Source organism: Mauremys mutica, chromosome 19 (genome assembly GCF_020497125.1).
Source record: "Mauremys mutica isolate MM-2020 ecotype Southern chromosome 19, ASM2049712v1, whole genome shotgun sequence".
NCBI classification, from domain to species: Eukaryota; Metazoa; Chordata; order Testudines; family Geoemydidae; genus Mauremys; species Mauremys mutica.
The window spans coordinates 8,726,441-8,743,438 of record NC_059090.1 but is presented as its reverse complement, the minus strand read 5'-3'; the positions used below and the strand labels follow the sequence as shown (position 1 = coordinate 8,743,438).

Below are 16,998 nucleotides of genomic sequence, written 5' to 3'. Positions count from 1 at the left end.
TAAAATATTTAAAGAATTAATAGGAATATATTATCGGGACACGTAAAGTGTTTGTATGCCCAGTGCCTCATTCATAACCTGTTTGTCCAGTTAGGCGTTCCTGCAGTACCACATTCTGTCATGAACATTTTATGCAGAGATTCCTTAACAAATGGATTTAATATAGTTTGTTTGGACCATTCATTCTATAAATGGCACATATTCTCTGTTAACAATACAAATGTGTAAAACATCCTAATGCAATAACTTGCACTTCTAAAACTGGTATACAGATAAGTGTCCAATTTCTATAGATCATAACTTGATAAAGATATGAAGCTATGTAAGGTTTTTGCTTTGAATACATTTTCTTTTAGTAATGCTATTCAGGATGCTAGGTGTAACAGTGGTTTTGTGATATGAACACCTCAGTCGGTCCACATGAAGCTGTCTAAAATAGCAATAATGTTCAGACTTTTTCTCAATGTTCGAGATGTGTTCTAAGGAAAAATGGTTTGCACTTTTTGGTTGGTTATGCTGTCTGACCCTGACCATTTCAGATCAAGATTGTGACTAATATTATGTGAGGAAGGAAGAAATACTGTGAGGACTCACGAACATTTTAGCCAGTAAAGAGATAATTAGATAACCTGTTGGTTATTGGAGAGCCAGACTATGGCCCATTACAACCATACAAATTAGTAAATGGACCTATATTTAGACAAATGGTTTGCGGGGGCAGGAGTTGACTGACAGGTATTTGTTCACAATCACTGAACATGACTTTGAAAAATCTATCCATAGTCAGATCCAAGTATGGAAAAAACAAACAGTAGAATCTGCAACTTCCTCTGTTGTCCTTGCGCACAAAAGTTCTCTGAAATATGCAAGGTGTGTGTATGGATCTTGGAGACTAAAAGCTGGCCCTTTCTTTTAATATTCAAACCGTAAAGTAGCCCTTCTGACAAATTAAAATGCTACTAAATTAGGACATTAACTTTACAGAAAATATTCAACTACATCAAATTGACATACAAACTTATTGGTCTTTTAAGGTGATTTTTCTTCATAGTTTTATTGGTCAGCTATTTCTTTTTTATAAGAGAAACAATAACTTCTCTTATGGCCAGAGCTGCACCCTGTTGAAATAAATGGAAAGTCTTCCACTGACTTCAGTGTGCTTTTGAACAGGCCTTCTCAGCACGTCTACCTTCTATTTGAGCTTACAAGGAAGTCCAAATCCTTTGTCTACATTTCCTTTGCTCCACATATCACAAGATTTTTATTTTACTGTGGGAGAGCAGGGGAGACTGAGTGATGAATTAGGGAGCATTTTGATTCAAACACAAAATGCCACTACTAGCAGGCAGAATACAGAAAATTGCAGGCAAAATTATTTTTCTGAACTGTCTCTGTGTAGTAGACTTACTTTTCTTTTTTAAAGTGTTAAGTCTGCCTTTAAACCAGGATGGACACTGGTTTGTAGTCTCTTATGGTGGGCTTTTAGACCTAGATGCATTTTCTGCAAGATGAATGCATCAGGATCTGATTAGGCCAATTGCATGTATATATATATTTTTTAATTTTTTTTTTAAAGCATGGTGATAATTACATTGTAAAAGTTCCAAATGCTGCACTGAACAGAGTTTTTCTGTTATACGAGCTCTAATTCTGAATGAGTGAAGTATTTTGAACTTTCTCCTTCTGTAAGTAGGGTGGACAAAGTTTCAAAATGGAAAATTTGAGAACTGTAGCAGGTGAAGAAGGAAATACAGGAGGCCATGGTTTTGGTAAGGTGTCAGGGACATACTCATAGAAGGGCTTTGGCATCTGAGTGGGGAGATCTCATGGGGATAAAGAAAGCAAGGGTAGCAATATTTGAGACTTAGTTGGGAGTAGTCCTTTGGTTGCACATATTTGCACCTCATCTGTCTTTAGTTTCATTAGCTCAGTTATGCACCTGCAGGTGTTAATGAAAACTGGGAGAAGATGCCCATTTTAAAAAATCCAACAGGGATAATGGGACAAGATCTGAAAAATAAGATGTTCCTGTTTTTCTGGGAAACATGGTTGTCCTACCATTAGCATAAGAACTGCTCCCTTCAAGGCATCTCAAGACCCTGTACTATTGACTAATCTTACACTTTGCCTCAAACTGCGGAAAATGCAGCTTTGTGTTTACGATCACAGATTATACTTTCTGTTAGACCTGTTAGGGTTTCTGAAAGAAAGTTGATTGTTAGACATGTGTAACTCTGTTGACCTTGGATATGTACATAAAATTATTCCCATTCCCTGTGTAGCCATATATTTACTGTCACTTGTCACCTTCTACAGGTAGTTTAGTGCCACGATAATTAGCAAGAAAGCAAGACAAAATATTTCAAAGGGAAAAATCCTGTTATCACAAGAGTTAATCCAGAGGTTTTAAAATCGATTCAGTTGTTTGAAAATAACGCCCAACTTTCCCATTCAGTGGTGATCTGTTCTTTCTCACTGAGCTTTGGGAAAATAAAAATGTAACAGATACGGTTAACAAGTGAGGGGATGGAAAAGCAACTTTATTGTAATTTTTAAAATTAACTTTCTAAGAAAATAATTCTAATTTTTAACATTGAAGAAAATAAAAGTATTATCAGGCTATAATTGCCTTCGATTTTAGTCCCTTGTAAAGATTGTCATTTGATATTTTCAGTAGTTGTTTCTCCGTTGTTTGAATGAATTTTTGTTGGCAACAACAGTTCAAAGTTTCATAATTGTTTCTGCTCATGTCATTATTGTCCAATGTTAACTTTTTGTTTTGTAAGTGACCATAAGGTTTTTAACATGTTTCTAAAATGTATAGCTGGCTAAATTGATCTGTAAAGTGAGATAAAAAAATTGGTTTGACATAAGTGGATACCAGGGTGATTCTGTTCAACAGCTTGTGCTGTAAACAATTTTGAAGGTAATCAATACGTGTTTGCGCATTGCTGCATAGGTACAGAAGAAAAAGAAATAGAAAGCTAACAAGTTTTAAATTGGAAGAAATTATAAGATCCTTCAAAGTCTGACTCTCATGAGAAGTTCCACTGAAGTCAGTGGGCCAGATCTCACATGCCCATGGTAAATAAAACAAAAGAAAGAAACAAACACTGGAGGTAGTTTGAGCAGGAAATAGCTGCAAAGATCTCCTTGCAGAGATTCCCCTCATGTTTTTCTGCTGGGAGAGGTGCAAAGGTCTGCTTCTCTCACCCATCTCTACTGATTAGATCATGGGGTCTGCCCAGAAACACTGCAGGCTCACAGGCAATCCACACAGAGGCCCCATAAACTGCTTGAGCATGGGCGCCAACTTATATGGGCTCGTGGAGCTAAAGCCCCAGGAATATTCAAAATCAGGGGCTCTGCTCCACCAATATTTGGAGCAAGGTTTCGCCCCTTTAAATCCCAGCCGCCCCCGGGAATCAGAGGGCTCTGGGCTCTCAGCCGCGGACGGGAATCAGAGGGCTCTGGGCTGCCCGCTGCTGCGGGGAGCCCAGAGCCCTTTAAATCTCAGCCGCGGCTGGGAATCAGAGGGCTCTGGGCTGCCGGCAGCAGCGGGGAGCCCAGAGCCCTTTAAATCTCAGCCGTGGCTGGGAATCGGAGGGCTCTGGGCTGCCGGCAGAGAGCCCAGAGCCCTTTGAATCCCAGCCGCGGCGGCTGGGATTTAAAGGGCTCAGGGCTCCCGGCGGCTGCCAGCAGCTCAGAGCCCTTTGAATCCCAGCCCCTGGCTGCTGATTGCCCCCTCCCCAGATCCCTGCCCCAACTGCCCCCCAGGACCTCCACCCCCTATCTAAGCACCACTGGTCCTTGTCCCCCGTTACCCACTCCTGAGACAACTGCCCCTAACTGCCCCTTGGGACCCCAGCCCCTATCTAAGCCTCCCTTCTCCTTGTCCCCAACTGCCCCCTCCTGAGACCCCACCCAACTTCCCCCCAGGACCCCACCCCCTACCTGTCCCCTGATAAACCTCCTAGACTCCCATGCCTATCCAATTGCTGCCTGTCCCCTGACTGCCCCTCCGAACCTCTGCCCCATCCAACCCCCCCTGCTCCTTGTCCCTTGACTGGCCCCTGGAACCCCCTACTCCTTCTCCAACCTTGTAATCTTGTGGCACTGACGCGTTGTAGCTTCATTTTATATCGGCTTACAGGGCGGGAGTGGGGGGGGGGCACCATTTGGGGCCCCACCAAAAATTATACAAACCTGCCGCCTGTGTGCTTGAGCACTCCTTTGCAGGGTCTGATGGAAATGGGCAGGGTGCCACTAAGAAAGCTGAACCTCCCCTCTAGAGACTTGATCTTTTCTTCCACCTTCTTCTAGAGTTACTCACATAAGTAAAGCTTTGCAGGATTAGGACCAAGATAGGGTGACTGGACAGCAAATGTGAAAAATCGGGACAGGGGGTTGGGGGTAATCGGAGCCTATATAAGAAAAAGACTCAAAAATCAGGACTGTCCCTATAAAATCGAGACAGCTGGTCACCCTAGACCAAGATGACTGAACATTCATCTTTTTCAAGGAAACCTTTTATGTTTAATAATATCAGAACTCAGAGTGAGAATTCTGCCTACTGCAGAGAAGGTTCTATGGTGGGGTACAACATTCTAATTTCTTTGTTTTGGGGATAGTTCCTACTTTTAAACTGGAATCCCCAGTAAATCAGCCTTTTCACAAATGGAATATTCTTTCATTTCACTGCTGGGTGGACCCATACACTGAAAAAATAGGTCAAGAACAGTAATCTAATTCTTCTGCTAATAAATAATTAAAGCTAATGGAATTTTCACGAGATATGTGAACTGAAATCTTTTTGAAAGAAGTGTGGTGTACATTCTACTACTGTAAATCAAGATTATTTATTTATCAGTATGATAGGTAGAAACTTACCTATAAAATGTAATTTAAAATGATTTTTTTGTACAAAGTAGAAGTTGGAGTGTTAATGTGTTCTCATCTGTTTAAAATGACCAAAAGTATCATATTAAATTGATAGCAACATGAATCATTCTCTAATGATTAGATACCAAGTAAAGGTTTTAGCAGCCTTAAGCAACAAGAAGCTTTACATCTCATTAAATCATACCATAAATTGAGCAACAGAATTGTTTGATCATATGATTTTTAACATGCCTTATTTTAGGAAATAAATACCTTGTCTCAGCTCCTCAGCAATATCTGCTTGTGTATGCAACTAGGGTTTTAATCTGGAGGGCTAAACTGATTCCAGTGAAATTTATTACACATAAAAAACAGACTTACAGATGTTTCCATTGCTATTTTTTTCAAAATTGTTTACCTGTGAGGGGGAAGGTATACTGGCTCTGTATTCATTCACAGAAGAGACCTATCTATGGGCACAGCTGGAAACAAATAATAAAATACTTTAATCGCTGCCTATATGTTATTTATGGTTATGAGTCAAACTTCAGATGACCACCATTTAGTAGTCAATATTGCCTCTAACTGGGTGAAGCATATACACATGCCAGATATTTGTAAGGTGGCCAGCGGAACTCTGACTAGAAGCGACAGCATTCAGATTTAACTTGTCAATTTCCATGTTTCCTGTAAACTTTGAGATACAGTTTGAGGCCTTAAAGCATGTAAACAACACACCTCCAAAGTTGAGTGTGACTTTCCTCATCAAATACTTTGAGCTTGGTGCTGGGTTATTTCTTTAGCTGTATGTAAATATAAAATAGAGTTTCAATCATATATTGAGATAATAGATGTGTGGACCAAGTGTATGTAATTCTCCCCTGGGAAATATTTTCCCATTCTAAAGAAATAAACAGTATGCTGTATACAAATAATTTTTGGCTAGAAGAGAGGTTTGCTACTGGCTGTCCCCTTTTTTAAGTGGTAATGTGGATTGAGCTAACAAATACCTTCCCCCAAAAAAATATTCTACTTTTTGTTTTTAAGTCTCATCAGAAAGCATCTAGAGTCATAATTTTCAGCCTTACCAATTTTCAATGTAGGGCCAGTTGTTAGTTCCTTATTACATGTAGCCTAACAAGGAAGGAAATGCAAAAGGGTAAGATGGCAGAAAAGCCTTAGCATCTTCTTGTGATGAGCCAGCTCCGAAATAGAATGTGACAGCTGAACTAATGATGTCACTGATGCTGATACAACTGGGCTGCTTCTCATTATGATTTCTCCGCCAGATACTCTGACATTCACCAGCCAACGTGCACCTAGAATAGATAATCTAGAGAACAGATCATAGAAAATGTTGCACCATAGGTAACTGGAGGAACACTTGACCTGCCCTAGTGGTTGTGTGCGCCTTCCCCCCCCCCCCCCCACCTCCCCAATGGATACAGTATTTTTGTGGATGATAAAGCCGTACAGGTCAAGACAATGTTGTAAAACCACTTTATCAAACCAGGGTCACAGGGCTTTTGTTGTGGCATTTTAGACATGAGCTTTTTGGAGGTAAATGAGATCAAGTAGTCTAAGGGCATGTCTACACTGCCTTGTCATTCATAGCGCTCTCCTGTGGACAACACAAACCCAAAAGTTTGTCGGCAAAAGTGCCGACAAACAGCATTTACACTGCCCGACTTTTAGCGACATGGCCATGTCACTAAAAGCTGTGTAGTGTAGACAAAGCCCAAGACAAAGCAAAAGGTCCTGTGTAGGTTCAGAGGTAAAGTAAATTAAATTAAAAGTGCAGTGTTGCTAGCCTAACCCTGAGTTGGTATATCCTGTATACACCAGTGCAATATATGAAGATGGTAATAGATTAAATAATACAATCTGGGTATCAAAAAAAAATGTGGTGTCCAATTTTGTCTCATAGATTTACTGTTGCTTCATTGTCTAAAGGGTTATTTTTAATGCCAATGAAAAAGGAGTTAAAAATTATTGGGATTCAGATTTCATTGTGAAGCTCTTTTATCAAAATGTAAAACTTGTTGTTTCTTACTACTTTAAAGAGAAGAGATACCATATTGGCCTTCAGTGTTGTACAGATTTGATCTTGATAGTGCTAGAACATACTAATTCATACTCTTTTGAGGTGCTAAGTTTGTCTGTGATAGAGTAGTTTTCTGAAAAAGGCAGCATCCTGATAAATCATCCACAGAGAGAGCACATTTAGATGGCAAGGAAAAATATGCTTCTAATTTGACAATATAGGAGCACTTGAGTACAATCTTTGATGCAATTTTGTTGACAAATTATCATTTGTTCTAATGTTCAGTTGAATGTACCCTTTCTAGCTGTAGTGTTGGATCACAGTGATTTGCTACAGAGCTGTGTGTGAGGGCTGGATTTGGTTGCATCTCCTATTTTGATCACAATCCAGACAGTAAAGGCCACTACATTTTAAAAGGATAATAAATCATATGGTGTCCTTGCTAACCAACATTACAGATTCCCATGGGTCAGAATTGAGCGTCCTTATTTTTGTCTGTTCAGTTTAGGACAAAGAAGGTAGAATTATATCTGACATTAGTATAATATTTGGAGCCATAGTCTGATAAGTAATTTCTCAAACTGCCAAAAATAAATCCAGCAGGAGTGATATAGCTGGTGACTTGGGGCATACGTAGTTCTGACTACATTTGTGGTTTTATTTTTACTTCCTTTCTTTTATGAGATGTCTGAAGTTTTAATGCCAGTTAGCCTAGTAAGCGCTTATAAAACTACTAGACCAAACTAAAACAATTTGCAAAAATAACTAGCAGGTGAAGATGCATAGTCATTTCTTCTGATGTGTGACACTCTGTTGTTCAGTTTCCTTACCATTCCTCTCAAAGATGCACTTATTTTGAGTGTTTTTAAAATACTGGAGCAGAATATTATTGCCCTTAGCTACCATTCCAAGATATCAAAGCCTCTTACATGTTTAATTGCATGTATTAAGTGACTACCACTCCAGCAAGCCCACAGACTGTGTATAATTGGTCCCCAATTCAATAGCACCCCCAGTAGCGGATTGGCTGAATCACTTTGAATGTCAGAGCCCATAAAGGGAATGTTGTATACACTCATAGGGTGCATCTATACTAGGAAATTTTGTAAGCATAGTTTTACTGATGGTGGAAGCTGTAGAATAAATATGGCACAAGTATTTTTGCCACCATGTCATGTAATCCTGCTTGTTAGTATTTTGATTACTTGGAGGATGCATTTGGAAGTCTAACGTTAGAACCTGGGCGGTTGGTGAATGAAGAGCCACGTTTCAAGTTGTAAATATATTTGTATTTGTGTATAAATTGTAACCTGTTGTTTAACTGGAATTTTAAACAATTACTCAAAAAACTTCACAGTTCATTTTTAAAATGACTCAAGGGCCAAATTCAGAATTGGTGTAGCAAGCACAATTTTCCTGATGCTATTAGTTACACCAGGGTTTCATTTAGACCTTATGCTATACTTTGAGATGAAGCTTTTTTCTTCTTAAAATAGAAGCTTTGTTAGCCTGAAGTATTTATTAGTGCTTTGATACTTTAAATTCTGACCTATTTTAAATGTCTGCTGTTTTTGTGTTGTGATGTAATAAATCATTCAGACTTTTACTGTTAACTAGTCAGAACCACATAACACATTGCAAGCAGTAGTACCAGATTTTTGAAATACAAACCCAGGATATTTTATGTTGTCCACACGTTGCCCAGGAATGGGGGAGGTTAGGGATCAAATTTGTGTTGACCCTTTTTTTCCCCCTTATAGCCTGATCACCGCCTTTCTCTTCCTCTGGGTGCCAGCCACCCCCCATTTTCTTTCCGTCCCATGAAAATAATCTCCTCCTTCCTATTAAAGGTTAATATGGAAACAGCAGCATCTCTGTGAGGTCCTGTTACAACCAAATCAGGGGCACTCCAAATCCCATCTTCGCACAATCAAGTATGTGCCAGAGTGTACAATTCAGTAGACGACTCTCTTCTGAGGCCCACCAAGTGAATGGTCCTAAACTCATATATACAGTGTTTCAGGAAAGATTGATGTTAAGATGGTAGTTTTAGAAGGACTTGCTTAGTAGCAGATTGGCCAAGACACGTCTGGCAAACAGCAACTTTTGTTTTCCCTGTCTATGGACCTGGCCATGATTTATCTCACTTTAACATCATGATACTCCATTATTTTCAGATCTACCTTCTGTATGAACTGATTTTAACCTTTATACCTGAAGCTTTAAGCAAAAAACTTTGCACTGTGCTTGATCTTCAGCATTCTGCAAATCAGTGATTTGAGGCAGGTGCTGAACCCAAATCTCCTGTACTTCAGTATGCAGCGCTGTCACCAGTTTGGCTGTGCGAAGACATCACAAATGAATCTCTAAATTCAGAGGAATTACTAGGGACAAAGAATTCACCTTTTTGGGGGGTTGGGATATTTATTTTACAAAATGCTACCTCTTTGCTTGAGTAATATAATTATACAGGTCAAAAAAGTAAAAAGGGTGCCAGTGTTTCTGTGATAAATCTTGTTTCTCAAAAGTTTAGAACTTCATTGTAAACTGAAACTTGGTATGCAAGTCTTGGCCCATGACCCAAACTTTTATTTTTATTTTTTTTATTAACTTTTTTCATCAACTGGATACAAATAAATCATGTAATTGAAGTTACATAGCAGAGTACTGCATTCTGGTGTCACATGGCAGCTAAAAATTGGGAAATGCAACTGAGCTAAAACCCCATTATTGACTAGGCGAAGATCATGGAGAGAGCAATCATAAAACTTCCACAAGTTGGCGCCACAGAAGAGAGAAATGTACTGTCACACCACTACAGAATAGACGACAAAATAGATCAGAGGAAAAATATCAGCAAGCAGGTAGATACCATAGCACTTCTAAGTGCCCCAAGGAGAAAAATCTCACTGAAGTGTCTTTGTTCTAAAACATAAGAATGGCCATAGTGAGTCAGACTGATGGTCTATCTAGCCCAGTATCCTGTCTTCCAGCAATGGCCAGTGCCAGATGCTTCAGAGAGAATGAACAGAACAGAGACATTTATCATCCAATCCCAGCTTCTGGCAGTCAGAGATTTAGAGACACGCAGAGCATGGTGGTGTTGTGTCCCTGACTGTATTGACTAATAGCCATTGATGGACCTACCCTCCATGAACATACCTAATTCTTTTTTTGAACTCAGTTGTACTTTTGGCCTTCACAACATCCCCCTACCAACAAGTTTCACAGGTTGACTGTGTTGTGTGAAGAAGTACTTCCTTGCGATCTCGAAGCCCCAGTCGCCGGTACCGGCGAAGGTCCGCCTCTCGAGACCACTCATGGCACCGTGGCGACCGCAGTCTTTCCCGGCACCGTGACCGCAGCGCCTCTCGGCACCGTGACCGCAGCCACTCCAGGCGCCACGACCGCAGCGCTTCCCGGCACCGAAGCCACAGCCGGTCGTGTTCCTGGTACCACGAGGACAGGCACCGACCCACGGCACCGCCAGCAGACATGCGTCGGCCGTCGACGGGGCACTCTTTAAGCGCTTCTGCCCCCCAGTGGTCACGCCAGCCCTCCATTGCGTCCCAGGTCGGCAGTGGAGCGGGTCTCAGGATGGACACCCCGGGACAACCCTATGGTCCACAACAGTGGGGATTCTGGGTTCCCTGGGGGCAGCACGAGGCACAGGGCCCGCCCTTACCCTCGCGGCCACCGGGTTCTGAGCGTCGTGTGCCAGAAGCGACTGTCAGTAGGCCCCCGCCATCGCCAACGCCTGGGACCTCTGTATCGCTCGCTCGCCGGACTCTAACGCGCCTGCTCCACCACTAGACGAGCCGCCACCGGAACCGACGGGCCCGGGTCTTTCTTCATCCTCGTCGCCTGACGAGGCTGTCGCAGGGTCGTCGACAGTGGACCCCCCGCCGATAGACTTGAGAGCGCATCAGGACCTGCTTCGTCGGGTCGCGCAGTCCATAGACCTCCCGGTGGCAGAGGTCGTGGAAAATGATGACCCTGTCACCAATGTCATCGGGTCTGAGGCCCCCGTGCGAGTGGCCCTCCCGTTTATTCGCACGATCCAGCGTAACGCCACCACCATCTGGCAAACGCCGGCGTCCATCCTGCCCACTGCCCGAGGCGTAGAGCGCAAGTACTCGGTTCCCCCCACGGGGTACGAGTACTTGTATACCCATCCGACCCTGGACTCCCTAGTCGTCCAGTCAGTGAACGACCGAGAGCGCCACGGTCAACCGGCAGCAGCTCCCAAGTCCAAAGATGCAAAGCGCATGGACCTCTTGGGCCGCAAGGTCTATTCGGCAGGGGGCCTGCAGCTCCTCATTGCCAATCAGTCGGCATTGCTTGCCAGGTACACCTACGAGATGCTGCTCTCGCTCTCCAAATTCACTGAACTCATTCCAGCGGCCTCCCGCCAGGAGTACAGCGCCCTCCTCGAGGACGGTAAGAAATCCGCGCGCTCCTCCATCCAGGCCGCGCTGGACTCGGCGGACTCTGGAGCCCGCACCCTCGCCTCCGGGGTGACTATGCGCCGCATTTCCTGGCTACAGTCTTCCAACTTGGCCCCGGAAGTGCAGTACACCCTCCAGGATCTGCCGTTTGAAACACAAGGGCTGTTTTCCGAAAAGACAGACTCCCGGACACAGACCCTTAAAGACGGTCGTGTGGCTATTCGAACCCTGGGAATGCACACACCGGCGACCCAGAGGCAGTCGTTTCGCAGACAGCCTTCCCGGCCGTTTACTCAGGCCAGGTCCCGGCCCTATAACAGCCGCCGGAACAACCTGACTCGCCACCGACCATCAGGCAGCAGGCGCAACCAGTCCCAGGCGCCCGCTAAGGCCCCCCAAGGGCCTAAGCAGGCGTTCTGATGGGACGCCCGAGGACGGCCCATCAGTCTCTCCAATGGATCCTTCCCCGTTGTTTTCCAACCGCCTTTCCCATTTCCTCCCGGCTTGGTCCCGCATAACATCGGACAGCTGGGTCCTGCATACGGTCCGATCCGGGTACCGCCTCCAGTTTGTTTCGCCCCCTCCTTCCCATCCACCCTCCCTGTCCCTCTTCAGGGACCCCTCTCACGAGCAAGTCCTCTTACAAGAGGTCGAGACTCTGCTGAGTTTGGGTGCCATAGAGGAGATACCGCCCGACCGGCAGGGCAGGGGTTTTTATTCCCGGTATTTCCTCATCCCCAAAGCAAAAGGAGGTCTCCATCCAATCCTAGACCTCCGGAAGCTCAACCGGTACCTGCTAAAACTCAAGTTCTGCATGGTAACCCTGGGGACCATCATTCCCTCCTTGGATCCAGGAGACTGGTTTGCCGCCCTCGACATGAGGGACGCATATTTCCATGTCGCGATCTATCCTCCCCATCGTCGGTACCTCCGCTTCATGGTAAACGACAGACACTACCAGTTTGCGGTGCTTCCCTTCGGCCTCTCCACCGCCCCGAGGGTCTTCACCAAATGTATGGCGGTTGTTGCCGCGGCCCTCCGTCGTCGTCGGGTGCACGTATACCCGTACCTCGACGACTGGTTGATTCGCGGCCCATCACGCCAGCTGGTAGCGGACCAAGTGACCGATATCTTGGCCCTTTTTCGAGAACTGGGCCTTCTCGTAAACTTCGAGAAGTCCATTTTAACTCCAGCTCAAAGGGTGGAGTTCATCGGAGCAGTACTGGATTCTCAGTTGGCCAGGGCCTGCCTACCGCTCGCTCGGCACCAGACGCTGGTAGCTTGCATCCGGGATCACCAATCCTTTCCCACGACGACGGCGCGATCCTGCCTTCGCCTCCTGGGCCACATGGCATCGTGCACGTTCGTGACCACTTACGCCAGGTTACACCTTCGTCCGTTCCAGACTTGGCTGGCCTCCGTGTACCGCCCGCATCACGACCCCATGGACTTGATCGTCACAGTCCCGAGGCCTACCCTCAATACTCTCAGTTGGTGGCTAGCCCCTCAGGTCGTCTGTGCGGGAGTACCATTCCGCCCGCCGTGTCCCTCCGTCACCTTGACCACGGATGCCTCGGACATGGGGTGGGGGGCACACCTTGGCGACCTTCACACGCAAGGCCTCTGGTCGCCTCCGGAGCTCTCCTTACACATCAACGTCCGGGAGCTCCGGGCGATACGGTTAGCGTGCCAAGCTTTTCAGGCCCATCTCCGCAGGCGCTGTGTCACAGTGCTGACGGACAACACGACGGCGATGTTCTACGTCAACAAGCAGGGTGGAGCCCGCTCTTCTCTGCTTTGCACGGAAGCGCTACACCTGTGGAACTTTTATGTAGCCCGCTCAATTCACCTCGCAGCGTCGTTTCTTCCGGGCATACAGAACACGCTAGCCGACCGCCTCAGCAGGTCCTTCCTTACCCACGAGTGGTCCCTTCGCCCAGACGTGGTGCATACGATCTTCCGGAGGTGGGGATTTCCCCAACTAGACCTATTTGCTTCCGAGGACAACAGGAAGTGCAACCGGTTCTGCTCCTACCAGGGAGGCTCCCGCGGCTCCCTGTCGGACGCGTTCCTCTGCTCATGGAAGGATCACCTCCTATACGCCTTCCCTCCGTTCCCCCTCATTCATCGGGTGCTCCTCAAGCTTCGGAGGGACAAGGCTCGACTCATACTGATCGCTCCGGCCTGGCCGAGGCAGCATTGGTACACCCTGCTGCTCGAGCTCTCCGTCCGAGAACCCATTCCTCTTCCCTTGTGGCCGGACCTTATCACGCAGGACTTCGGCCGGCTTCGCCACCCGGACCTCCGCTCCCTGCATCTTACAGCCTGGTACCTGATTGGTTAACTCACGCGGAGCGTGACTGTTCGCAGGCGGTGCAGCGTGTCCTAACTGAAAGCAGGAAGCCTTCAACGCGCTCCACCTACCTCGCGAAATGGAAGCGTTTCGCTATCTGGTGCGATCAGAAAGGCCTGAACCCCTTTCTCGTCCCTATTCCGGTTATCCTGGACTACCTCTGGTCCCTTAAGGAGCAAGGCCTCGCGGTCTCCTCCTTCAGGGTGCACCTAGCAGCCGTCTCTGCGTTTCGCCCACCGGTTGAAGGCCGCTCCATCTTCTCCACCCACATGGTCTCTCGCTTCCTCAAGGGCCTGGACCGTTTGTACCCGCCTGTACGACGCCCTACACCGGTCTGGGATCTGAACCTGGTTCTAGCCAGGCTTATGGGCCCGCCGTTTGAGCCTCTAGCAACTTGCTCCCTGCTTCACCTATCGTGGAAGACGGCCTTCCTCGTCGCTATAACATCTGCGAGACGAGTTTCCGAACTCAGTGCCTTAACGGTTGGCCCCCCATATACTGTCTTCCACGCAGACAAGGTTCAGCTTCGACCGCACCCGGCCTTCCTCCCTAAGGTTGTATCGGCCTTCCATATTAACCAGGACATCTTCCTCCCGGTCTTCTACCCAAGGCCGCACGCCTCGCCTCGGGAGCAGCAGCTTCACACCCTGGACGTCCGCAGGGCCCTCGCCTTTTATATAGAGCGCACGAAGCCCTTCCGGCGTTCTACCCAGGTCTTCGTCGCGATTGCGGAGCGTATGAGGGGCGAGCCGGTCTCCTCACAAAGGATTTCCTCTTGGGTGACGGCTTGTATTCGAACATGCTATGAGCTTGCTCGTGTACCACCTAGTCGCCTGACGGCCCACTCTACAAGAGCACAAGCCTCATCTGCTGCCTTCCTGGCCCATGTTCCAATCCAGGACATCTGTAGAGCGGCCACCTGGTCCTCCGTCCACACCTTCGCTTCCCACTACGCGTTGGTGCAGCAATCACGAGACGATGCAGCCTTCGGCTCAGCAGTCTTGCACTCTGCCACGTCTCACTCCGACCCCACCGCCTAGGTAAGGCTTGGGAATCACCTACATGGAATGCATAGGAGCCATCACTCGAAGAAGAAAAGACGGTTACTCACCGTAGTAACTGGTGTTCTTCGAGATGTGTTGCTCCTATCCATTCCAGACCCGCCCTCCTTCCCCACTGTCGGAGTAGCCGGCAAGAAGGAACTGAGGAGCGGACGGGCCGGCTGGGGTATATGACAGACGCCATAGCGGCGCCCAGCCGGCCCGCCGGAGTTGCTGGGGTAAAAAAGTTCCGGAGAGCCGTGCACGCGCGGCGCGCACACCTACATGGAATGGATAGGAGCAACACATCTCGAAGAACACCAGTTACTACGGTGAGTAACCGTCTTCTTTGAGCAGGGGGTTGGACTAGATGATTTCCTGAGGTCCCTTCCAACCCTGATATTCTATGATTCTATGACTGAACTATCAGTGCTCTAATCAGTGTTGTTTTAGTTAGGTGCTAAAGAGAGTTTTATATGGCTACCACAGTATTCTTATCATGAGATGGATGTGTACTGTAAGGTAATAGCCATATGATACAGTGCAAAGCCATGCAATGAAATTGAAAGACTGTGTGATAAATTATATTTACAATGTAGTTCTTAAACTAATCATTTGTCTTTGACACCTTCACCTGCATTCTGGGCACTAATCCATCCCAGTTGGGACTTCTGATATATCAACCCTCTGAAACCGTTTCAGAGAATTGGAAAATTAAATGGCTTCAAACAACTGCCATTTAAAAACAATTAATCTGCCAGAGAATTGTTCCATTTCCTCCAAGAAATTACACTCACGTAACACCCAGGATGGGCAAAATTCAGTTCTGGACCAGTGACAAATTTCAGATCTGATATCTTGCTGAGCAAGGGTTAAAAGAAAAGGCTTTTTATCATTGGAAAGGCAAAATTCCTGGCTTTCTAAGAGGACCCAGCTTTCTAGAAGTCTCTAAGATATTGAACATTGAAATTGTGATGTTTAAATTTATTTTTAAAAAGATAATGTTTAGAAGTTTTTCTGACTTTGATATTCATTATAACTAGGGGACTCTGATTTTACAGATGGGAAGGATACAAAAATTACCATAATCAATTTTTAGAAAGGTTGAAAACCATTTTTGTATTAAAACATGTATGGCATGATTGTATGAAGTGGTATAAAGTTTCACTGATACTTATTTGGGATGGCTTTGCCACTTTCCAATCCATAAATCATGCCAATAAAACCTTAATGCAGCACCTCACTGTTGTTGTGTGTAGTCTCTGTATTATAGATCTATAAACTATACAAGTGCTGCATATGGTTTCATAGTTGACTTTTGCACTTCATGCTAATGAAGTGGTTAAATCACTATTTGAAGAATCTACAGAATATTCTCACTGTTACAGCACTTGCTTTTTGGGCATAGAATGAATTTTCTGAGAATTTATAAGTACATCTGTTTGTTAGAATTAAAATTAGTTTAAAAGAAGGTCCTTTAAGAAATTTAGTACTATCAGACCACTGTACCGTGTTTTTGTCCCAAATGATCTTGATGGTGGAGTAATAGACTTCCCATGTAGTATGTGTAGGTTACATCTGAAGCCTTTTTAATTTTTTTAAGGATTAATGGCCATTTGTTGTTGTCATACTTCAGAACTGAAAGACTCTTCTTTAGCACGGGCTAACGAATAATGAATTCTCTGTAGAAGAACCACAAAGAATTCCCACTTTCAAAATGTCGACTATTTCTCATTGTTCTCAAGGCACTGGAATCACAGCAGCCCTTTACAAAAGTTCCCTCTTTCAAAATTGCTACCATCTCTCATTTTCAATAGGGGCGAAGCCAAACTGTCCTTAATTAAGGTGATGGCCCCTTAGGGTTGCCAACTCTTGACTAAAGCTTTTTCCAAAAGATTTTTTCCCCCCAACATGATGTAATGTCATTTTCTGAAAATATCCTATTAAAATCCCCTGGATTGCTTTCCATAGTCACCGGGAGATCAATGCCAATTCCGGGAGACACCAAGCCAATCCTGAGGGTTGTTGGCAACTCTATTGCCCCTGATGGCCTTACACTCAAAAGGAGGAAACTTCCATTAATGCAAATTCACACATGTCAAAAGGAGACTTTGACTTCAGTTCAGGGCTGTAGTTGGAATGCTTTTCAGGTGGACACACAAATTTACTTCAGATCACATTATTCACTTTACTGTTCCAAAACACTTATAAGATTGAAAGAGTTCACAGCCT

The 16,998-nt window shown here is 45.3% G+C and overlaps 1 protein-coding gene across 21 annotated transcripts in view; it reads left to right on the top strand.

The window, feature by feature from the left end:
• CUX1 (cut like homeobox 1) overlaps positions 1 to 16,998 on the top strand; it is a 417,182-nt gene that overhangs the window by 159,213 nt on the left and 240,971 nt on the right. The gene's annotated exons all lie outside the window — the stretch shown is intronic.